The following is a 16483-nucleotide window of genomic DNA, read 5'->3' on the forward strand; positions in this document are numbered from 1 at the left end:
TGTGTTGGGGGGGGCTGACCCTTGAAGGTTTGCAATTCTCTTAGCAAAATATAAGACAAAAGAGTTTAGTCACTTATTACATAATCAAGAAAAGGATCAGGTGCTTAACCTTCTAAAGCAAACTCCACATGTCACTCCTCCAGCTGGAGTCTATTCCCACCCAACAGAGTCAACTCCCCCACCTTGGAGCTCCAGGGTGGAAGCTTTAGGCTGCAGAGATAGATGCTTGAATTTTTATAATTCATGTAGTAATAAAATGGATTACATTTTTCATTCTAACAATTGGCGCAACATAAACATTATCACTGCTTTTATGAATCAGAAAATAAGGTTTTGTAATGCATTTAGTAAAAAAAAAAAAGGTGTTGCATTGTTCATTGTAACCAATGGCGTATCACAAACATTAGCACTGCTCTCATGAACCCGATACCAAATGGCATATAACAGAGATATAGCAACTGGGTGGACACACAGACCCACAAGCAGACACCTATCCCTTTGTTAAGGAGAATATTTATCATTTTAATTAACTGGTCTACTCTGATAAACTAAAAATGTCAAGTAATCCCACACCCGCCCTTTTTACTCGACTTGGCCCAGTGGTTCCTCAAGAAGGTCCTCACTGCAGCAAATGGAATGGGTGGTCTCTAAACATGGACAGGGTTAAACATTCAATTCCCACTCTAATTCATAGACATCACACGTTTGGGTTCTGCTGAGCTCTATACTAGACTGGAAAGACGAGACCTGATACACTCAAATGATGAAAAAAATATTATTTAGACATTTATGGCACTTGATTTACTCAGCAGTTGTTATAATCATCCCACAACCCCAATTTTACAGATCATGTAAGCTGGAATATCACATTTAGAGTTGCTGTAGCCTGACTGTCACTACCAGCATGCGGGACAGGGGGCGGGACACCTCTGTGCATATTAAACATTTAAATCGACCCCATGTTTAGCCACGCCCCTTTCTGCAGGTCACATCGAAGAGTACCAGCAATATTGAGGGCTGTGGCGGATTAAGATACAGTTGTGTGCTTTAAACCAATCCGTACTCGTTATGTAATTAGTCATTTGTAAAGTTTAGAATTGTATTACCAGAGTTACAACACTCTGAGCCTGCACTCAATGGAGGATGCTATACAAAAATAAAAATCTGAATGGACTGAACTGGTTCCACAAGCCAAACATCTGCACTTTTATTTGAGTGGCACTGAAAAGCTTTGTGAACTTTCTAACAAATAGGTGACCACCACAAGAGTTCTGCTGAGAAGTAAACTTGTTGGCTTTACTGCTGTGTCCTCTGAATGGGAGACGCTGATTTTAACAAAGATCTCTGATTGACCGGTGCCCAGGGCAAGGACTGTTCCTGCTCCATGACTCTTCCCTGGATAAGCGGGTTAGGAAGATGGATAAAGGGACTGGCCATATTATGACATATTATTGATAGTTTCTTCAAGCACGTGAGGATTTAATAGAGACATGAGCTCATAAAACCGAGTATTAAACATTGAAAAATACAAGTTACAACTGTAAAATGTGCAATACTTTCACAAACCCACACACTGAATAAACATCTGACTTCATTTAAACATTAAAATGACTGCCAGCTTACATAAAGCATGTAGGGTTTAGCAAGTCAATAAAGTGAAGCTGCAGGACGGTTGTCACTTTTTATTTTGAAAGCCAGTGGTGTCTGTTAATGGATTCCTGTTATTTAATGCTAGTGAGCTTCAAAAATAAAACCCTGACCCCTCTGTCTGTCTGTCTGTCTGTTGAATTTCTCACATTTGTGTTGTGTTGCTGACCCATTTCGCACACTAAGGATCTCATCTTGTCTGTTTGTTTGTTCGCTAATTACACCAAAATGACTGAATCAATTTTCATAAAAGGTTTCTGTTGGTCCAACTTAAAATGTAAGCTTCATGGCATTTCAACCCAAAAACGGTGCATTAATCTAAAATGGCGGAGTTGATCTTAATGGAATTTTTAACAAATAATAAAGATGAAGCAACTTAAAATCCAGAATGTGTGCTGTTTGAAAAATGTCGTTGAAAAGGGGGTTTGTAATACAGAATTGGGGGGTAATGGCAGTGGGTGGCATACATCACTCCACTAAAGCTCAGTCAGTGTTTATAGACTTCTGTACTTGTAAATTACTGTTGATACAACTTAATGGATGAGCTAATGAACAGTGTGCCCAAGGGACAGAGAGTGGTGATGGGAGCAGATCTCAATGGACATGTTGGTGAAGGAAACAGAGGAGACGAGGAGTTAATGTGTAGGTATGGTGTCAAGGAGAGGAATGAAGAAGGTCAGAGGATAGTGAATTTTACCAAAAGGATGGACATGGCTGTGGTGAATACATATTTTAATAAGAGGGAGGAACACAGGGTTACGTACAAGAGTGGTGGAAGATGCACACAGGTAGACTACATCCTATGCAGAAGAGTTGATCTGAAGGAGAATGAAGACTGCAAAGTGTTGGCAGGGGAGAGTGGAGTTAGACAGCATAGGATGTCGGTCTGTAGGATGATGTTGGAGATCAAGAAGAAGAAGAGAGTGAGGGCAGAGCCAAGGATCAAATGGTGAAAGTTGAAAAAGGAAGACTGCATGGTTGAGTTTAGGGAGAAGGTGAGATAGGCACCGGGTGGTAGTGAAGAGTTACCAGACAGTTGGGCAACTACAGCAGATGTAGTAAGGGTGACAGGAAAAAGGCCTTCCCATAGACCCCAGTGCCTAAGACATCCTCCAGGCTGGCATCAGGATTTTATTATGGACTGTGGAGGTGACGAGGACGACTGAACCCCTTGGGTACGGGCAATGTAGTGACAGATGGCACTGACCTCACAGGAGGCTCTGCGGTGCTGCAGCTAATGTTAAACAATTAATTATAATTTAATTCATGTTGGATTTTAAAACGCCTTCCCCTGTTTCCCTCCTGTACAGCACAGTTGAAAGGACAACACAAAAGCACAATTCTCTTCTTTCTTTTTCTCTTTCTCTCTGTCTGCCTCCTCTCCTCCTGACAAACTCCGTCCTCTTCCACCCGACTCCCTAAATGGAGTGAGGTGGCCCCTTTTATAGGGTACATGGAAGTGCTCCAAGTGATCCACAACCTTCAACCAAGGGCTCAGCAATCACCCAGGCAACCCCTGACGGTGACCACAGGCCCCAGCAGACTTCAGCTTCAATGCTCTAAACCCGTGGACCTGCTGAGAGTCAGAGGGGCTGCCCTCTAGCATTATGGGAGAGGTAATGCCCTGAATATGCTCTCTCCCCGTGTCCTTCCTTTATAGGTGCCTTCCAGCTGGGCAAGGTCTGACATTGTGGTCCGCAACACAGGAGCGCTGCAGGGGACTGTACTTTCTCTGGTCCTGTTCAGCCAACATACATCCTTCTTCACAGAGTGAATGAGTCCAACATGTCATCATCGGAAGAGATTCCAGAAGACACTGAAATAAAACCAGATGCCTACTGAAGACTTCAGCCATGGTGGACACAAACTGTTCTCATCGTTATGATCTGCCAAACATCACAAGAACAGTTTTAGTCTCAAAATTGTACAAGCGGCTGATGATTTGAATAATGAGGGCGACATTTTGAGACTTTTTTCCACAAAAACAGCATTAAAGCTCACAGCGCTCTGTTTGTGACATTTCACTACTTTATTGTTGTTTTCAGGTTTCATTTATTCCTCCTTCTTGTTTTTATTGTTACTTTCAGAGATGGATATAGTAATCCAAACTAGTACTCAAGTAAAAGTACAGTTACTTAAAAATGTTATTACTCCAGCAAAGTAAAGAACTCACTCAAAAATGTACTTTAGTAAAAGAGAAAAAGCGTCTGGACAAGATGAACTATGAGATTTGTCTTTAAGAGGTGGAAATCTTTATGTTCACCCCACTTTGTTCTGAGGCAAGAGGTAGAAATGGTCATTGAATAGAATTACTTAGGAAGTCAGCTAGATAAAAATCTCCATGGAAACACAAATATCAAAAGCATCTTCTCTAAATGCAGTCAGCACTTATTTCTCCTCTAAAATCTCAGACTATTTAAAGTAGTCAAGAACCTCATGCTGTCTTTTTATGGCCATCTGATCCAGTCAGTCATCACTATCAACTTCTTTGTTGTGTCTTAATGATCCAATAAACCACATTTTCAGAAAGCTCCAGCAGGGCATTAGACATTCAACTGAAGTGATTGGAGCTGAGCTGGAGGATTTGGTAAGTGTGTATGTGTCAGAGAATGGTGGTGAAGAATCTGGAAATCATCTCAGGTGACTTTACATCCTTTGAGGCATTCATTTTAAATATTAAAACCGATTCCAACACAATTATAGTGCTAGTGTACAGACCACACAGGGCCATATTCATTGTTCATGACTGAATTTAGCAACCTTTTATCTGATTTAGCTATAAATTATGATCACGTAGTACTGATGGGGGATTTTAATGTACACATTGATGTAGAAACTGGCACTTTTAGCAAACTTTTACTTATTTGGTAAATTCAGTAGCATTTTGTCAGAATGTCAAGGGTCCACCTCATAATCATAACCACACATTAGATTTAATTATAACTTACAAAGTTGAAATTCAAAATTTAAATATCACTCCATTAAATTATTTCCGATCTCTACTTAATTACATTTGATTTAGTCCTACCCTTGCCAACGTACTCACAGATTAAAACAAAGTCAGTGCGACATCTAGATTGTAATTCTGCTTCCAAATTTATCGATACTTTTAGTAAGTTGACTGTAATTGTGGAAAACCATTTAGATCAGTTAACATCAAATGTAAACGTGGAAAACAATTTAGATCAGCTAACATCACATTATAATGTGATCTAGAGAGATGCTCTGGATGCAGAGGCTTGCCTTAAAACTAAAGTGATCAAAGTACATAGAAACTCTCCCTGTTTAAATGAAAACACTCGAGCTCTTAAATTAGAGCATTGAAAACTGGAGCACAGATGGAAAACAACAAAGCTACATGTCTTTCAAATTGCATGGACAGAGAGTGTTAAAAAATATAGAAAAGCTCTCTTTAAAGCCTGCTCAGAATACTATTCTACAGTAATAGATAGCAATAATAAAAATCCTTGGGTATTGTTTAGAACAATTGCTAAATTAACAAACAGGAATTCTGATCTAAAAAACAAAATACCAACAGATATTAGCAGTACAAATTTTATGAACTTCTTCAATGAGAAAATTAAAATATAAGATCCCCAATCTCAGCATCACAGTACTAACTACGAACTAGCCTTGCAGAACCTGCCTCACTTTGCATTCAACACTTTAATAATGTTAATCCTGTAGCTGAGCAGGAAGTCATAACTTTAATTTCTAAAATGAAACCCAGTACTTGTTCCCGAGAACCAGTGCCAACAAAACTAGTAAAAAGTGCAATGGATGTGCAATGGATGTGCTTGTGGTGCCAGTTCTAAACATTATCAATAGTTCATTATTGCACGGCACAGTACCTGATGCACTAAAAGTGTCAGTCATTAAACCATTACTTAAAAAGACAGACCTAGACCCACACATACTAAATAATTATAGACCCATTTCAAATTTACCCTTTCTCTCTAAAATACTAGAAAAAGTATCGCCATTCAGCTTCACTCACACCTTACCAATTTATTTGAGAAATTCCAGTCTAGTTTCCGCCCTGGTCATAGTACAGAAATGGCTTTAACGAGGGTCGTAAATGAGATTCTGATATCCTCTGATAAAGGAAACTCGACTGTAGTAATTATGTTGTTAGACTTAAGCACAGTGTTTGATACAATTGACCATTTGATTTTACTGCACAGGCTAGAAAACGATGTTGGGCTTACAGGCCCCGTGCTCGCTTGGTTCAGTTCTTATTTATGAAATCGATTCCAATACGTACAGAAATGTGCTGACAGGACTCCATCATTGTACACAGAAGTTCAATATGGTGTCCCGCAAGGCTCAGTACTCGGCCCTTGACTGTTTTCACTTTACATGCTTCCACTGGAATCTCTCATTAGGAAACATCATGTTAATTTTCACTTGTATGCAGATGACACCCAGTTATACCTTTCATTTAAATCAAATGAAGTGTCTCTGATGTTGTCTTTAATTAGTTGTGTTAGTGAATTAAAGGAGTGGATGGGTGAGAACTACTTGTCTTTAAACACTGATAAAACAGAGATGTTAATTGTTGGAGGGAATGACGCTGATCACAACAATATCTTGTCAACAGTTAACTCAGTTGGAATCACCATTAATGTTACTGAATCAGCCCGCAATCTAGGAGTTATCTTTGACTCTAGCATGTCATTTAACCTTATCAAGTGGGGTCATTTTTGCTAAATCGCTTGTAATTCGACCTCTCCAAATTAGAATCATTGCTGTTATTGAACTATCTGGAGTATAAACACGTTTGGTCTCTTTGTAAAGGTAACATTCTCTAGTTTCACCCTTAGTAGTCAGAATCACTGTAGGTGTGACTGATCAAAAGTTATGCACATTAGAACTCACAAAAAAAATGAAATTTTTTGTTCTCGTCTAAGTTTTTTTATGAAAATAAAGGAAAATAAAGCTGCAGTAGGTAGGTGGGGACAGAAACACACTATGTACCAACAGAATAACTTGTTGACTACTCACATTTCAAATTTGAAAGGAATACCTGTAAAAATGACATTTTTTTACACCAGTTTTTATGTGGGCATGTCCAGGGGCTTTTTAGAGGGACCATTACCCACATTTTGGAACATATGGAAAAAGTGTAATAACGTTTGAATGCTTCAACCCACAGATATCAATGAGGGCTCTACTGAAAGCTTACACCTAAAGGAACCTATATCTACATACAGTGTCACTCTATTAGTTATAAAAATAATAAAAACAATAAAAAATACACATTTCTATGTTAAAATAGTCAATACAAGTCTTATGGGCCAAAAATATATTTATATTTTTTATTTTTTACTTTTTTTTTTTATAAAATGCACACAAACTATATACATTTCTTTTACAAACTGTTACAACACAGCTCAGCGTTTTCCATGTGCCACTTGATGGCAGCAATCACTAGCAAGCAGAAAGCACAAGGGTGTGGCACGTCGCTCTCTGCCATTACACGTCTCCTGGGCCGGTTGAATACTTTCACAACGCGTACATGCATCTATTATTTAATCGAGCGTTTATTTATGTTTATCGGTACGTTTATTCATATTTAAAATGCGAAAAAACTTGGCGAAATCACAATAAACAACCACGCACCAACTCTGCAGACTGGCACAAATGCCACCTTCGCAGCTCGATCGCTTTGTTTACAAGTTAGTATGGCAAGTTACATATCAAAATGCTCGGCTGCTCATTGGCTGTAAGTTTTGAGTGTCAGTCACAGTGTCCAATCAAACTGGTAGATTCTACCAGGGTTTGGAGTTTTACGTCATCCTTCAGCTGTCTGTGACACTCGTTGGCTATACGAGGTGCCAGTCAACCCCAGACCCGTCGTAATTGGCCAACTTAGGTGTCGATCAGAAGCTAACACTTCCGTGTTTCATGCGGTAGCATGGTTATCGCCGACAGAAACAAATTACGTCAGATATGATCAATATAAATGAAAAAAAATTACGTAGGTGGTCTCAAGTTATGAAACGTTTTCTAGAGTTTTTGTCCCTTTGAGGATATATCGTGTGTTTTGGACCTAAATCGTTTTACTGGATTATATTCGCTGGAGCCTTACGGACAGAATGAGACCAATACTGCTCGGAAATATTGATGTTTGACTTGCAGGGGGTCTTCAAAGGTAGGGAATGTCAACTCTTAAAAGTATGTACTTCTCTGTAAAAAAGGCTTTAGTGTCAGTGCTGTGGTTGTTGTGTGTCAAAATGGTTTATATAATCCGTAAGACGAGACTTTGAAGTTTTATTTGATGGGTAGGGTGTCAAGATGCATGGCAGATGGGCATGCACACATTACTGTAACGTTTTTAAAACGCTGTTATGTCCCGGGACCGGTACGTGTGCTCGTTAAATTAAAGCACACATTACAAAGTTGTCCAAAACATGTTTCTTCCATCTTAAAAATGTTTGGAAATCCAGGTGCTTTCTAAATAAACAGGATTCTAAGAAATTAATTCATGCATTTATTTCTAGTAGGATAGACTACTGCAATGTGGTGTTCACTGGATGTTCAAATTGTTCTTTATACAGCCTACAGTTAATCCAAAATGCTGCTGCAAAAATCATTACACGAACAAGAAAATACAAACACATAACTCCAGTTTTTAAATCCTTACACTGCTTCCCAGTTAAGTTTAGGGCAGATTTCAAAATCCTCCTTTTAACATATAAAGCATTAAATAGCCGAGGTCCCGCTTACTTGTTTGAAGTTAGCATGACTTACAAACCTGAGCACACATTAAGATCTCAAGATGCTGGTCTGCTTAGGATTCCAAGAATTAATAAAATAACAGTGGGAGGTCGAGCTTTTAGTTACAGGACCCCTAAACTGTGGAGTGGTCTGCCTGCTACTATAAGAGATGCCCCTTCAGTCTCAGCTTTCAAAACACGGCTGAAGACTCACAACTTCAGTTTAGCACACCCTTACTAGAGCTGCTGATTAATAATATAGACTGCATTGCTGTTGTTAGTCATTAGCACCAAAACTTAAGTAACATGATTGTTACAATTGGATATTAACCCTCTCCTATTCTGTTTCTCTTCTTGGTACTCAAATGTGGCACTTGGTACCACGGCCCACCTGCCAAGTTGTTTAGCCTGCCTAAGTTAAAGTCATCCCTGATGGAAGATCACAGGAATTGTGTGGTAGAGGGGTCCTTTCATCGGACTGGCTGGCCCAGTGCTGTCTCAACTGTAAAATGGCCAATTGGGGGAAACAGGTTGATGGGTAACGTCTCAAGGACTCAAAACAAATCAAAATCATATTATGTGATATCATCTACTGTTAAATTGTGCTCCATACTTGTAAATGTTTTATATTTTTACTGTTTTGAGGATTTGTTCTGTTCTGTGTATTGTATTGTATTGTATTGTATCGTATTGACCCCTTTCTTTTTGGCACCCACTGCATGCCCAATCTAACTGGAAAGGGGTCTCTCTTTGAACTGCCATTCCTGAGGTTTCTTCCATTTTTTTCCTACAAGAGATTTTTTGTGAGTTTTTCCATTGTCTTCTTAGAGAGTCCTGGCTGTAGGGGCTGTCAAGAGGCAAGGTCTGTTAAAGTCCATTGCAGCTCTTCATGTGTGATTTTGGGCTATACAAATATAAACTGTATTCTGTTGTATCTCCACTGATGACAGACAGCCATTTCTCACAGAGCCTACCGTCTGTAAGAATCTGTTTCTACATGATCTGCTACTTTTAGAGTTTCACCAGTCTTTTCTCTCAGTCTTTTTAAGCTCTTTATTTTTGTCTGTCATTGGATGCCACTTTGAAGCTAAATGTTTTTTTCTTGTGTAAAAGTTACATTGATCCTTGAAACGCCATCTTTAACATGGAGCACACTGCAGATACTTCTTCAGGTCAGGTCAGGTCAGATCAGGTTGGGGAGCATCCACTGGTACAGCACATTGCCGCACCCACCACATAATGAAACAGCTCAGGATCCTAGTTGGAACCCCCCAGGCAGACACACGGTCCAGTCCCACCCTCTGCAAATTACCATCTATCTACCTCAGCCAGGTGTTACATGAGCGTCCCCTTGGCCTGGTCAATCCGCTCAGATCCTACCAGCTTCTCCAGGCTTTTAGTAAGGCTGTGCTTCTTTGCTTGCAAGCAATCTGTGATTCCATTTGGGAGACGGGTCATCCCAACTGACTGGAGAATGGGACTTGTCCCTATCTGGAAATGGAAGAGTCATTGCATGGATCAGTGCCGCCGTGTGTTTGAAGCAGAATAGGAAAAACTTTGGTTCATGCAGAGGATCCATTTTCAAATCCCAGGGATGAGCAAGGACATGTGCACAAGCAGTAGCCTCATTTTTCTTCACTGGTAGTGGGATATTATGTGTATCTTGGGAATCTATTAGTGCAAGACCCAATTTCTGGTACCATATGACACACAAGCCACTGTCTTGCACCAGAGAGAAGAGGCTGAGTCTAAGGGTTTCAGGAAAACCAGCTTTATTATTCTATTCAAAACAGGAAGGGCAAGTGTATTTATTGAAATGGGAGCTACCACTCTGTTACACACAGACACAGCAAACAAGTAGTTACACCCTTAGTCATCCTGCCTTGGCTCTTCTTCAGTTCAGGCACAGATAGTTCACCTCATCAGGTCGGAGGTGTTATGCAAACTCACAGGTGCCTTGGTGATGCGGTGAACCTGGATGAACAGGTTCGGCTCACACGGCTTCCACATTCTCTCTCTTGATTTTTATCATAGGTGTGTCATTAACAGTTGTGTTTATATCAATTATGTAACTTATAATTGGAGAGCCATCAAAACAGGATTAAAATTACTTTTATGTGTGCATACTGGGCCAATAAATGTGATTCTGATGTTTGTGTTCTTAAGATTTAATTGAATTCTTTCTGCTTTAATGCCTTAGATTTCTGCTTTGACACAACAACACTGAGGACTTTCAGTCAACAAATTATTCAGCAGAAGTGTGAATTTCTGTAAAAAGCCTGGGAACAAATAAAGTGCTATCTATCTATCTATCTATCTATCATATAGTGCCTTTCACATCTATCTATCTATCTATCTATCATATAGTGCCTTTCATATCTATCTATCTATCTATCTATCTATCATAAAGTGCCTTTCACTCTATCTATCTTCACCGGTCCCTAATGCCAGCGTGGAGATCTCTTTATCAAAGCAGGCCTTGCTGTCAAATAGACTGAGGTCATTAATGTAACAGGACAGACTCGACAGTCGAGCACTGATGTCCTTCAACAAGTGGATTTCACACGATTCATAAACGAGTTTACAGTAAAGAACACCAGAATAGTTAAACACTGATGACAGTCAGCTTGTGTATTTGGCTGCTGTGCTGTTTGTGTTGTTCACATTCACCTGACGATGCTGTGGGCTTACTGGGCAGACAGCAGTAGGTCTCTGTGCACACCAGCAGAAGTGACTTTGTTGCTCACATTGTGCCCTTTGCCACTGATTCTAATGGTTTATTCCTTCAGCCACCGTTGCTGATTAAATATGGTTGGCATTAAAGCCAGATTGAAGTTTTGGGTGCCCATTTCTATTTGTGTAGTAATAGAAGTGTGTCACTGTAGTCTGCAGAGCTTTATTCCAAACGCATTATGTTATTAGGTCATAGAGCTGAAATCACACAAACCAGCTGACAGGGTGACACTAACAGGGTGACAGACAGAATCATGTGAACGACACGCAGGCAGGCTGATGTGCCCTAATCAATATGTACGGCCAGGGCCACAGTCTACAGAAGCCATGAATGAGTAGAGCAGATGTAAAAAGTGCTATGCTGGTCTGACAAGAGCACAGCTCAGGTGGCAGTTATCCAAACCTGACAAGATGTTATACTAATTGTACAAAATATGTTAGTATTTATATTAGAAAAGAATCACCGAGAAGTCTGAAGCCTTCCACGTGCCCTGCCACTCTCACTCTTGATTTGTCAGGACTCCCCACTGAAGAACCGGATGATGATTGTACTGTTCCTAAGGCTTCTCTTCGGCCTGGATATGTTTGTATAAATGATTATACGTTGTATTTTGGCAGTAGAAGCGACATTTTAAAGCACATAAACACATCTGTCTCTTTTTGTCCCATAGTCCTCTAGTCTGATGATTTCCGCCATGTGTGTCGCTCGAGTCCGCTCTCATTCAAACAAACACAATCCACGAAGAGTGCACCACCTGCTGGATACAATGTGTGTGTTAAATGAAATGTTGTGTGCTTCAAGTGTCACGCAGTGAAATGCATCTCATGCTTGTTAGGGGTCACTACCTGAAGGTAAGGTGCAGACAGGTGGGCCATTTATAATGACAAGAAGGTCATGGGGGGCCTGAGGCTGACGTCAGTAGCCAGTTGAATGGCGTCTTCACTTCAAAACTGATTCATTGTACAACTAATACCCGTCATTATCACAGTGCCATCTATTGACAGCTCCAAGTCTTTTGTCTTCTAAATGTACCGATTAAGATGAGCAGCAAGCAGCCGGCTATTCCATCCCCCACCGTCGCAGAACGTTCACTAAGTTTTCTCAGCTCAGGCCTTGTTTGATTATCTGGGAGTGACTCAACTGCTGGAGTTTTAGAGTGGAAATAATAAACACGCATTTCATGTGTGTTCCGTTTCTACAGTAATCTGTGTAAACACATTGTTAAAACTGAAACATTTTCATATTTTAATAATAAACGTTACAAAATGTAGCCATAAACTATAGAATATGTAAAGCCTGATTTCCAAAGATCAAATAAACACTATCACAAAAATTCAAGAATGCTATAATAGCTGCCTTGGCATAGCACTAAGATTTGTTTCTTAGACCCCGGCATGCTTACCATGTCTCAGAGATGGGAGTTCGATTCCCCGCCATGGAGGAAGTGTTAATTTTGTATTTTTTTTTTAACCTTTGCCGCTCTGCCTGCCTGCAAGCGTCTGCTTTCTGTGTGCTGGGGCGTTTTTTTTTCTTTTTTCTTAAGTAAATCGTTAAGTTTAAAATGTCAATTGCTGTTATTCCTGTTGATTAATTCATGCTTTCATTCATTATAGCTAATACTATTATCAAGTGATTTCTGTTTTTGCCTGTTGTAAACAATCTATCTAGCGTCTTTATCTCCACTCTCACTGCCTGCTTGCCTGCGTGCAGCGTGTGTCGATTGAAATATGGTTTAATGTATTTCTTTTTGACAAATCTCTGAGTTGTAAAATACATATACATTATATATAAAACGAAACTACTATATAGCTAATACTGTTATGTATCTGTCTACCTATTATATAGTGCCTTCCCTATCTATCCATTTATCTAGTGCCTTTCACATGTGAATGTACTCTCACTGCCTGCTTGCCTTTCTGCAGCACCTGTCACATAGTGCCTTTCACATCTATCTATCTATCTATAATATAGTGCCTTTCACATCTATCTATCTATCTATCTATCTATCTATCTATCTATCTATCTATCTATCTATCTATCTATCTATCTATCTATCTATAAAATAGTGCCTTTCACATCTATCTATCTATCTATCTATCTATCTATCTATCTATCTATCTATCTATCTATCTATCTATCTATCTATCATATAGTGCCTTTCACATCTATCTATCTATCTATCTATCTATCTATCTATCTATCTATCTATCTATCATATAGTGCCTTTCACATATCTATCTATCTATCTATCTATCTATCTATCTATCTATCTATCTATCTATCTATCTATCTATCTATCATATAGTGCCTTTCACATCTATCTATCTATCTATCTATCTATCTATCTATCTATCTATCTATCTATCTATCTATCTATCTATCATATAGTGCCTTTCACATCTATCTATCTATCTATCTATCTATCTATCTATCTATCTATCTATCTCTCATATAGTGCCTTTCACATCTATCTATCTATCTATCTATCTATCTATCTATCTATCTATCTATCTATCTATCTATCTATCTATCATATAGTGCCTTTCACATCTATCTATCTATCTATCTATCTATCTATCTATCTATCTATCTATCTATCTATCTATCTATCTATCATATAGTGCCTTTCACATCTATCTATCTATCTATCTATCTATCTATCTATCTATCTATCTATCTATCTATCTATCTATCTATCTATCATCTTCTGTCTGTGCATTATTCAGTGATCTGTCTTACAGAACTTAAAAATAAGAACAGTTATAAGGACACTTGTTCAAGTTAATTGCAGTCTTTATTATTAAAAAATATTTTAATAGGAGCATCCCACATGAAAATATAAAAATCTCATTAACTGACAGTTCATACTAGTTTATAAATTTTATGTCCGTTTGAGGTAAAAAAGAAAATACAAAAAATCATATATCAATCGACACATGCTGCATGCAGGCAAGCGGGCAGTGAGAGCGGAGATAAAGACATTATATAGATTGTATACAACAGGCAAAATTAGCGACCACTTGATAACAGTATTAGCTATAATGAATGAAAGCATGAATTAATCAACAGAAATAACCGCGATAAACATTTTAAACTTAACGATTTACTTAAGAAAAATAAATAAATAACCGCCCCAGCACACAGAAAGCAAAGGCAAAGGTTAAAAAAAAAAAAAAGTAACATTTCCTTACCCGTGGGGAATTGAGCTGGGGTCTCTGAGACATGGTAAGCATGCCACGATCTGAAAAGCAAATCTTAGCGATACACCACAGAAGCTGTTGTAGCAGTCTTGAACCTTTTGTGAAAGTGTTTTTTTGATCCTTAGAAATCAGGCATCACACATTCTATAGTTTATGCCTACATTTGTAACATTTATTACTAAAATATGAAAAAGTTTCTGTTTTAACAATGTGCTTACACAGATTACTGTAGAAACGGAACACACATGAAATGCGTGTTTATTATTTCCACTCTAAAACTCCAGCAGTTGAGTAACTCCCAGATAATCAAACAAGGCATGAGCTGAGAAAACTTAGTGAACGTTTTGCGACGGTTGGGGATGGAATAGCCGACTACTTGCTGCTCTTTTTAATTGGCACATTTAGAAGACAAAAGACGGTGGCGGAGAAGTGAGAATGGTTTTAAGATGGGCTGGATGTACGAATTTTTTTGTAGACTCTGGTAATTCTAGTGTTAACACTTCAACACACATGACATTAGGATTTCATTAGAGCCACCAAAAATAGTCAACTTGAGCAAACGTAAACAGACATTAAAGAAACAGCAAGTGTGAGAATGAACCAGTAAACCTGGAAGAGAAAGGAACATCTTAAAAACTGTGACAGAAAACATGGCTGTCATGACCTCATCTGCTGACTGCAGAGAAAAACAAAATCTTTGTTCACTTTGAAATCATTGATGGAAAAGAAGGAACCCACAAGACCTCAGCAAATGTGTGATGTGAACTGCCAGTGTGTGGTGCTAAAGCACTGCAGGTCATGCACTGTCTGTCTGTCTGTCTGTCCAGTGGGTACATGTGTCCTTCTGATTGGTGACATTATCGATATATTCAGTGACACTTCACACACATCTAACATGAGCCCCTCTGGGCCACAGTCTGAGCCACAATGAAGTGTCAAACCAGCAGTTCTTACTGTCCTGGTCATCTGGTGTGACACAGCAAGTGACTGTCACTAGCTGTGTAACTGTGTGGTCAGTTCAAGTGACCCCTGACATGTCACCAGCCCCTCTCTGTGAACACGAAGAAGCGGAGCAGTGCAGCAGAACCTCCCTGAGGGTGAGAGGCACACAAGCTGAGGGCGTCTTTGATCTGATTGTGGTGACCTCGTGCTGGCCGGAGCTCTAACATGGCGTCTGCTTTTCGTCTTCTTTGTCTTTTGCTCCTGTGTGTTTTCATTGTCAGCTCACTAACCTCAGTCTAGTTCAGATGTCACTTTTTCACTTACCTGCTGCCACTTTTGTCCTCACTTTTCTTCTGTTAGCCGTTGTAAAGTCAGATCTTCATAACTCAAACCTTTTTTCTTTGTTCTCTCTGACTTTAACATGGCAGCATTCCAGAGGAACACGCCTGAGTCTTAAAGAGACAGAATATGAAATAATGAAAAGCTAAGCAACAACTCGTATAAACGGAATGTACAACTTCTGATAATCAACTCCAAACCTTTGATCGACTCAGAAGCACAAATTCCATGACAGATACGACCCACCACAAGACAGCAGGACATGCCATACAACACAATAGAATACAATTTATTTATGTATAGCCCAAAATCACACAAGAAATGCCGCAATGGGCTTTAACAGGTCCTGCCTTTTGACAGCCCCCAAGCCTTGACTCTCTGAGAAGACAAGGAAAAACACCCAAAAAAACCCTTGTAGGAAAAAAAAATGGAAGAAACCTTGAGAAGGTCAGTTCAAAGAGAGACCCCTTTCCAGGTAGGCTAGGCGTGCAGTGGGTGTCAAAAAAAAGGAGGGTAAATAAAATACAATACACAGAACAAAACACAAGTAATCCTCAATACAATATCTCTCTACTATAAAAAAAATCCCATGGGAGGGAATGACTAGTAGACGAAAAGTGATCTTCACGTTAAGATCACAGAAGACAAATAAAAGACCCGCGAGACGCAAGATCACAGGAATATAGAGATTCTTGCAAGACACGCCCTACTTAAAGTAATAGCAGAGCATGGCCAGCAAAAAAAAATCAGTAGTGTAAAGGCACGCAGCACACACAGATACAGGTGTCTCAGTGCATATAAAGCGTATAAAGGACAATACGTTATAAATGAAATGATGACGATTAAAAGATCGCATTAGCGCAAACAAAAGGAAATGAATCATCAGGACCAGGTGTAATTGA

General features: G+C 39.2%; 1 long non-coding RNA gene across 1 annotated transcript in view; it reads right to left on the reverse strand.

The window, feature by feature from the left end:
- Positions 1 to 15657, reverse strand: part of LOC120522405 — a 43560-nt gene extending 27903 nt beyond the window's left edge. The window contains exon 1 of the long non-coding RNA XR_005632363.1: positions 15567 to 15657. This is a non-coding gene — a long non-coding RNA (uncharacterized LOC120522405). The remainder of the gene's footprint in view (positions 1 to 15566) is intronic.
- Between the last annotated feature and the right edge of the window lie 826 nt (positions 15658 to 16483).

This window comes from Polypterus senegalus, chromosome 2 (genome assembly GCF_016835505.1).
Source record: "Polypterus senegalus isolate Bchr_013 chromosome 2, ASM1683550v1, whole genome shotgun sequence".
Classification (NCBI taxonomy): domain Eukaryota; kingdom Metazoa; phylum Chordata; class Cladistia; order Polypteriformes; family Polypteridae; genus Polypterus; species Polypterus senegalus.